This window comes from Aptenodytes forsteri, unplaced genomic scaffold, assembly GCF_000699145.1.
Source record: "Aptenodytes forsteri isolate BGI_AS27 unplaced genomic scaffold, ASM69914v1 Scaffold333, whole genome shotgun sequence".
NCBI classification, from domain to species: domain Eukaryota; kingdom Metazoa; phylum Chordata; class Aves; order Sphenisciformes; family Spheniscidae; genus Aptenodytes; species Aptenodytes forsteri.
In genome coordinates this window covers 2,791,342-2,797,562 of record NW_008794542.1, presented here as the reverse complement: position 1 = coordinate 2,797,562, position 6,221 = coordinate 2,791,342, and positions in this window count along the sequence as shown.

Genomic DNA, 6,221 nt, shown 5'->3' with positions numbered 1-6,221 from the left:
AACTCCAATGAAAGTGGACTTGCTCCTGAAATAATGAATGTATTTCATAATATATTTACACACCAAACCAGACAGAAACTTTGAAGGGAAATCCAAAGAAGTACAGAACAATGTAAAATGTTAATGGGCCTAAAGTATATCTAATGACTGATGCTCAGGACAAATTGTGCATTTGTGTGTATTTTAACAGGTATTTAAAATAAATAGGATATTTAAAATATCTTGAAATTGTAGCCATTTTGGATTATTTATTTATAGTTCAAAATGCTAAGTACATTGAAATAGAAAATAATCTTTCCACAAAGTTTAACCCAGAAGTTAAGGTCCATTAACAGAACAGGAATGAGAAATGATGGAAACAAACAAGTCTTTCCTGCTAAAGTGCTGCCACTGATTGTTTTAAATGGTATTATCTGCTTTTTGTGACTTTACAGATGTCATTTATTGTTAAATTGATAAATTGTCTTGTTTATTTATCTATTATCTGTGCAAAGGCATTTATCTAGACTACAGTAACTATTTATATGATACTGATTGAAAATTTAACAATTACACAAAAATCATCCTAAATTAAATCAGAGTTTTAAGTTTTTTTCCTTCAAACATTTGCTGACCGAATAAAAGTTCTACCTACACTGTGCTCTGCTTTGCTATTGGACACGTTTTTTAATCTGTTAATGGAATATTTCTTATTACCTAAGAAATATTGCCAGGTTGAGATCCTTGCTCAATGTGAACGATTTGGAAAGACTGGTAAACAGATTTGTTACTTCAGGGGTAGATTATCACACATTTCACATCTTGGCATTTCTGGTCTATAGCTCATCTAAAAGGCAACAGATTAAATCTTTGTCATAGCCATCTGTTTAACTATAACAGTTTAGTTGTAATATATAAAAGTTTGTTTCCAATAATTTATTTTTTAATATAAGGCTGATTTATAATTACCTGTCATGGTTTAAGCCCAGCCAGCAACTAAGCACCACACAGCTCCTCGGTCACTCCCTGCCCCCCAGTGGGATGGGGGAGAGAATCGGAAGGGTAAAAACCCTCCGAGAAAACTCGTGGGTTGAGATAAAGACAGTTTAATAAGTAAAGCAAAAATTGTACATGCAAGCAAAGCAAAACAAGGAATTCATTGGCTACTTCCCATGGGCAGGCAGGTGTTCAGCCATCTCCAGGAAAGCTGGGCTCCATCACACATAACGGTTACTTGGGAAGACAAAACGCCATAATTCCAAACGTCTGCCCCTTCCTTCTTCTTCCCCCAGCTTTATATGCTGAGCATGACATCATATGGTACGGAATATCCCTTTGGTCAGTTGGGGTCAGCTGTCCCAGCTGTGTCCCCTCCCAAATTCTTGTGCACCCCCAGCCTCCTTGCTGGTGGGGTGGTGTGAGGAGCAGAAAAGGCCTTGACTCTGTGTAAGCACTGCTCAGCAGCAACGAAAACATCCCTGTGTTATCAACACTGTTTCCAGCACAAATCCAAACCATAGCCCCATACTAGCTACAGTGAAGACAATTAACTCTGTCCCAGCCAAAACCAGCACATTACCTATTGCCACTCCACCACTATTGCATCTTTTCGTATTTCAGTGATATCTAAATTAGGATGACATTAAATATTTTCTTCCTGTGCTCTCATGGAAGTGGTGGAATTGTTTCCTACAAGCTGTCATAACTTTCTGCCTGATCATGATTTAAAATTCCATTAAAGAGATCTAGGCTTACCACAGCTTTTAACTGATGCAAGCATTGCAGAGTTTATTAGTAGCATTTGTTACAAGTATTTCTGTATCTTTTGGGGAAGACAGAGACATAAACATATTTAGGGGTATTATTGTTTGGGGATTGTGACATCCCTCCTTTGGAGCTATCAACTGTGAAAGAAGTAGTACATATTCAGGAGTACCTTTGAGATGCTGCACAGAATGGTAATATGATATGAATTCCTCAGACTGGTTATTGTCTTATATAGGTTTCAAAACACAGGAAGGGAGTTTGAATTCCTACCAAGATCAGCTGAAGTTATGGAGCAAGTCCATCATACTTTTTAACTGACAGTTTAACAAACACAGAAATAATATTTAAAAATTCATGAACTTTTAATGGTCTTCACTGAATTGTAGCAATACCATATATGCTCTATGGCATATTAAATTTGCATTATTTAGTATTTGCATTCTCTCTAGCCCTTTCCAAGCAATGCAATAAAATGCTAATTAAAACCCACATTTGCCACTGAGAAAACTCAAGATTTGTCTGCATTTTCAACGATTAATTAACTTCTGTATGTCCTTAGGTAAGTTGTGCCTCTAGACATACTAATCATCAGTATAGATACGCATTTTGAATGATGGGTCCCATTAGTGGGAATGTGCAGAAGCCACCTCAAAAAAGAAACAACTAACTTTTCTGTCATTAAAGCAAGATTTCTAGAAATAATGTCTCGATAATATTTCTATAAGACAGCTAAAGGAACATTTGAGTTTGAATGACCCTTTACATCAGACTGTAAAACACAAACTGCTCAGATCAGTCTGTGTATGCATTCTGAGTTTGGACTTGTTCCTCTGGGGACAGGGAACAAGTAGAGTGAGATAGGGTTATGATATTTAACTGATTTTTTCATTGATGCTTTACTTCTTTTATTTCTCCTAAGCCTCTTTTTGGCACATGTCCAAGTTTATCATCCGTTGCTGTTCACTAGTTTCTGTATTAGGAAAAGAAAATATTGTGCACTAACTAAACAGAAATATAATACAGCTGCAGTGAGAGCAAGCTAAACCCTATATAAAGAATGGCTCTCAAAGGGCATATTAAGGGCAAAGTAGAGATTGGTTTATATTTCTTGAGAATCTGTTTTGCTCTGTACTGCTCCATTTTGAGATTTATGTTTTCTCTGGGGAAGTCATAACACTTGCAGTTAAGTACATATGTGCTCTATAAAATAATCTTCAAACTAGATAGCAATCAATCAGTCAATTCGTATTGAAATAAGTTTCTTCAGGAAAAAAAAGAGAAGAAGGAAAAACATTACTGTACAAAATTGCCAGTATTTTGCAATATTCATGAGTTGGAAAATTCAGTTCAAATAGTTTTAAAGTTCTTTCATATTAAACAAACAAAACAACAGTAAAAGCCATTATTGTTTTTTAACAAGTCGGAACCTAACCGTGTGTATTTTATTATAAAATCCATTTGGCATTGTGTTTTTAATTATCTGTAGAGATTGAGAGATTTGTGTGTTTGTTCATTTACTCCTTTGTGCTGGGGGAATGAGAGGGAAAGTGATCAGCAAGAAATAAAGGAATTGAAGAAAAGCAAAAAAACCAAACCAAAACAAACCTGTGGAGTAAACATTTGTATGTATGCTTCTACTCTCACCTACAGGCCCTACCAATTAATACCTTTTGTTCAGGTATTAATTCCAGTTAAAGCTGATAAAAAGAAAATTTTAAGGTCTTATGTTTTCATTTGAAGAGAAGTTATTCTTTTTTAATGAAAGTTTTGGTTTTGTCAAATTAGCATTTTCTAACAAAAACAAAATCATTGGTATTTCTCCAAACTTAGTAGCTACCCAGAAAAATACCATAACTGGAAATAGCTCAAGAAGGAATCATAACATGGATTGTATGAATTTCTGGTAGTAGATCCCATGTGAAGCAATAAATCTGTGGATTACTTAGACCACATTGCAAGTATTCTGTCTTTTTTTCTGATATGTCCAGCATGATGTTTGCATTGTGGATATATACTGTATGCTAGTCTTCATCCATTCTCTCTCATGTCAGAATATGTTGAATTCCATCATTTTGGATATGTAGTCTAATGCTGAAATTTAATAATATATAAGAAAGTTCTGTCAAGTTAAAGACTTGCTGAGAAACAGAAAGAATAAATATTATTTATTTTTCCTTTGTCTACCAAAGAAATCACAAAGAATTTACTAGTATGTTAAGAGTTCACACATCAGTAATGTGAAATTCAACAAAATTGCTCTTTAATGGTAAGGAACTGAAAAAATATATTTTAAAACCCATTTTGAAATAACAAAGACTGTAATTTTTCAACTGCTTGAATAGAAGGGAAAGCCTGTTTCCAGGTTCTCATTGTCCACTGAATGTCCTTCATGGAGAACTTGGCACAGGAGGCACCACAGAAATGCAGTCTTAGGTGTAGAATGCTACATAAATCAACAAAGTTTTAGCTCTTTACCAGGAGAGCCAAGATCATAATTTTTTAAATTTCTGAAATGGAGCGGTAAAATCTTAACTACAGGGGTGGTGTGGTTCCTAAAGAGCAAATCTGATTCAAAGACAACACTAAGATCAGGAACATAAAATCCTATTGCCAGTAAATGGCACCATAAATGAGATGGGAGAAGTCAGCAGGTGATGGATGGAAACAGAATAAATTTAATTTTATAACAACTTTATCTATTAATTGCCAGTCTTTTTTTCTTTCACCAGTGCCATCATCATACTTATTTTATGATGTCCTTGTTAACTTAAAATCAGCATGAACATCAAACAACTAGAGTAATTTAGCTATTCCTTCCCAAGTAATTCTTATTTATGTTGTTGCAACCTTTTTTACAGAAAGTACTGCTGAAGTTCAGTCATCTATATATGAGTTTAGAAATATATCCTATGATTTTCAGAATATTGGCTTATCACATTGCCTGCAGGAGATTTTTTTTCTCTTGTTATTTCTAGCGACTGTTGAAAAAAAGTAAAAGAGAAAAGAAAAGAAGATCTTTCTAGATTGCCCAAGAGTATCAGAAATATTTTCTGGGAATTGATGACCTATAAAAAGCAAAAGATGGCAAGAAGTAGATAGAGTTTAAATGTTTGGACAAAGTTGTTATATGCTGAAGAGTTATTTAATTTTGTTGTGGTCTCCAAAAAAAAGGAAGAGAAGGTTATACTATATTATAACTGTCCTGATAACTAATGATGAAACATTTAATCAAATATTGGATTTCTTTCAAAAAGTATACTCAAGATTCAGCATAAGATATCATTTTGATATTGAAGCCACCAGGTTTTAGCAGTCTGATTCCGTATTAGTGAGGGAATGGAGCAAAATAGCATATCTGAAATCTGACAGTTAAGATTGAAATTATTTCTAACCAATATTTAAATTATTCTATTAACAACTTAGTTTTTTAAGATTTTAGAGGACAGCTAAGATTTTTCACATTATTTTTTCTATAACATTTAATAAGATTTTATTTCCTTTCAGAAAATGTGCAGAGGTGAACACTCTTGTCAACATTTCCAAACTTCAGTTCTTGAACATAGCATAGTATTTTATTTTCTACTATACACTTGAGTTTACATATACTTTCTATACAAACCTTTGCATAAATAACTTAGGTAAGTATATATTAACAGATTTACTTATTTATGCAAGTTTTAATCACTTCTGGAGGCTTTTCAACTGTTAAGTAACAGATTTCATTGAGCAGAATGCCAGAAGTTTGGCCGTTTGATAGCAGGCAGTGCTACCAGTGGTCACTATTGAAGTATCATATTTATATTGTTACCATAATTCCTTACTTGCATTGTGACAATGTCTAACACTCCAGAAACTGTTCCCCACTTTAGAATCCTCAAAAGCTACCATTTTTACTATATTTTTACTAACCTATTTCCACACTTCAGATTTTACTGAAAATTTGTGAAGTGTTCAAAATGTTTAGTGATTGTACGACTTGCCCTTTAGGATATTACTAAACAAAATTTAATTAGTTTATCAAAAAACAGACTAAGAAATGATGATTTTTGTATTTAGCAAAGAAGATATCATGTAAAGGCTAATCCAAAAGCTATAGGTAAAAAGGGTTTTTTACTATTATAATAATTAATGATAAAATAAGAAGTATTTATTTAAGTCAAGGCTGAGAATTGTTTTAGAGGGAGAAACAACCTTAAGCATACGATATAGTCTTGATTCAAGTATCAATGACCACAGAATGTTTTCTTATGCCTCATTCATGACAATATGGTCGAGTGTTTATGGGTAAGGATGAGGGGGAAGGCCAACGAGGCAGATATCCTGCTGGGAGTCTGTTATAGCCCACCCAAGCAGGATGAAGGGGCGGATGAAGCGTTCTAGAAGCAGCTGGCACAAGTCTCTCAATCGCTAGCCCTTTTTCTCGTGGGGGACTTCAACTTCCCGGACATCTGCTGGAAATACAACACGGCAGAGAG